Source organism: Aegilops tauschii, chromosome 4 (genome assembly GCF_002575655.3).
Source record: "Aegilops tauschii subsp. strangulata cultivar AL8/78 chromosome 4, Aet v6.0, whole genome shotgun sequence".
In the NCBI taxonomy this organism is placed as follows: Eukaryota; Viridiplantae; Streptophyta; class Magnoliopsida; order Poales; family Poaceae; genus Aegilops; species Aegilops tauschii.
Genome location: NC_053038.3, coordinates 15,191,220 through 15,194,171, shown reverse-complemented (window position 1 = coordinate 15,194,171; position 2,952 = coordinate 15,191,220). Strand labels below are relative to the sequence as shown.

The 2,952-nt window shown below is 45.0% G+C and overlaps 1 long non-coding RNA gene across 1 annotated transcript; it reads left to right on the top strand.

The window, feature by feature from the left end:
* Positions 1-200: 200 nt before the first annotated feature.
* LOC141021168 (uncharacterized) lies at positions 201-2,455 on the top strand. The gene is made up of 2 exons (XR_012181206.1): positions 201-328; positions 1,698-2,455. It is a non-coding gene; the product is annotated as an uncharacterized lncRNA (long non-coding RNA).
* The last annotated feature ends 497 nt before the right edge of the window (positions 2,456-2,952 follow it).

Here is a 2,952-nt window from a genome sequence, read left to right as displayed (position 1 = left end):
CCAGGCACGACCCCTTCACTACATGGGTCGGCACGTCGGCCCGTTTGTCCTGAGTAGGCACGTCGAGGCACGGGCGCAACATCGATCGTTATTGCCTCATTGGCAAACCTGGCCAAATGGGCCAGCCCGGCCCGGCAGGGCACGGCCTGGGTTAAACGGGCCAGGCACGGCTCTGTGCTTTTACCTCCTATAAAAGCCGCCCGCCTCCGTCTCTCCCCCGCACTCCATCTCCATCGCCTCGCCGCCGTTCCCCGCAACCTGTCGACCCAATCTCAATCTCACATCACCTACATCGTCCTCTCCAGATCTTACGCCCGCCCCGCCCGAGGTGAGCACTTGTACATCCCGATCAGCTTGGAGTTCCGATTGGTTGGTAGGCGCTGGTTCGTAGGTCTCGGATCCAGCCAGCGTGGTCTCCCTCCGGAGTTGCTCGTTCCGATTGTGGTTGGTAGGCGCGGCGCGGGTTCATAGGTCTCGGATCCAGCGCCGTCTTGTATCCTGCCTGGCTTTGGCTTTGAGTATTCGTATGAGGAACCTCGACTAGGATAGGATTTAATTAGTTAGGGTTTGTTTGGTAACACCACCTAGGGTTCGATTATCCGTAATAAGGAATCAATCTGACATTTTAGTTAGGGTTTGCTTGGTTGTGGTCAGATTTTGGTTTCTCAACTCTGCCTGTCGCGATTTTGGGCGGAAATTGATGATTTCGGGGGAAAATTGGAGGGATTTTGTGGATGAAAGATGGGGAAACTTGGGGAAATGCTAGATCCACTCGAAACCAAGCAAATCCATGGATCAAAATCAACAAAACTTCATCATGCCAACAAATCAAAAAAAAATTGGGGCTATTTTTGGTGGGGAAATTTCGAATTAGGACGAAAAATCAACAATATCAAGCTAGAAAACGAAAAAGGACATGTTAGCTTGATAGGTATTAATTTGGATGGAATTCATGCTATGTTGTTCGATTTCAGTTTATGCCAGAATGTTAATTTTTTTTTATCAACTGTGTTTGAGCGTAGTAGATTTGTTGCATATTCATGTTCTAGCTCTGTTTGGATAGGTAACAATATTTTTTGGGATCCTAAAATATTTATGCACAGCACTTAACCTGCAGCTGCTGATTAATGTTCTAGTCATATGTGCTGCTTTCCAGCTCTGTTGTTTGGATAGGTATTTGGTTATCGTTTGGGTTTATTTATTATATGTGATACTAATATTTGCCAATGATGATGTATCTTTTGCCAACCAATCTCTAGTCTTCTTCTTGAGGACTGTAAATGCTGGTTTGGTTTTCTGTGCTCACTATGCCCTTGCACATGGGATGCAATTTTTTATTAGCAATTATTTCCCAGCTGTTTAGTTTATTGTTTCCTTTGATGGTGAGGCATTAATTCTGGAGATGCAATTTTCTTGCTCACACAATAATACAATGAATGATGGGATCTCTATCTACTTTGAACCAAATTATATTATATTCCCTCTGTTAATTATTTTTCTGTTTTGGGTGATTGAGTGTATTCATTCTTTTTGTTTAGTTGCCTATCAGAATACATGGTTGAATTGCTTTCACTTCATATTAATAACTATTCTGTCGCACAATGCAAATATGCTGCTGTCCTAACTAATTAAGTAGAAGCTTGGTGCTGTATGGTTTCTTCCTGACATTAAATCCTCCCCTGTTTGTGCTGTACCAGCTGGTAGCAGCAACTGTTATGCTGCAGTCTTCTTTGCCGCCAAAAGGAAAAGATGCTCTACAAAATCCACTCCCATGCCCAAATCCAAGACCTGCAGGCCCGCTCCGATGAGCTGGGCCACTCCAATGACATGCAGGTGAATCTTGTCTCTCTGGAGTCGGTGCGCATAGCGCGCGAGTCGTATGCACTCCTCTGCCCGCTGATCATGGAGTCGAGGTCCTGGGCATGCCCGGAGCTGGATTCCCTCTCGGTTGTGGCAGGCTTGTCGCTGGAAATCCAAAAGCTCGAGCATGATGTGTTACCCCAGCTCATGGTTCAGGAGGCCAAGCTGGAACGGGGCGCCCTGGAAGCCCTCCTACTCATGAAGAACTCAGCAATTAAGCTCTTACATCGGAGTAAGTGCTTTAAGGAAGCCTTGGGCTTAGTGCTTGACGAGGAGGATCTGGTCTCAGACCGAGTTGAAGAGCTGAGCATAGTGCTAAAGGATATTGCTGTTCATGTACTCGAATATAATTGCAACATTGACTGGATTCAGGTGCGTCTCCCGTGGCTGGTCCAGCGGGTCACCGATGTGTTGGAGACCCCGGTTCGTTTCCGTGATTCTAATGAGTACTGATGAGTAGACTTATCAGCCAGCTCGAGGCTGTTGTGATGAGTATTTCTTAGGGGCGTGGCAAACAGTTTAGAATCAACCCTTTATGTTTGGATGTGTTATTAATGGATTTTAAATGATATGTATCTTGGGTAGTGTTTTCTCATTCTGTGCTAGTAGGGTACAACTTGCAATTACTTTCATTTTTTTTTGTTGAGAAACATCCATTCTGTGTTTTGCTGTACAGTCGCATGGAGGTATTCGCTCTTTTTGGGGAATATATGCCAAAAGAATATAGTATGTTAGAAAAGAAATCCCAAATTTAAGTCTTTTAAGAGGTACTACATACGGATGAATATAGACATACTTCAGAACGTGGATTCACTCATTTTGCTCCGTATGTAGTTTCCTAGTGAAATCTCTTAAAAGACTTGTATATTTAGGAACGGAGGGATCTGTGAGTGTCCATGATTAAAGCTTTGCAAATATCATAAACAAAACATTACTTGAAGCTGAATTGAATTGAAATGTGATTAGCCTTCCACTAGCCAGCCAAGGAGGAAGGAGCCCATCGTGCGCCACCATTCCATCCTCCATATCTCCATTTCCTCTTGTCGCGCCGCAGTCCTCAACTCCACCTTGTCGTCACCAGCCCCTTCTTCG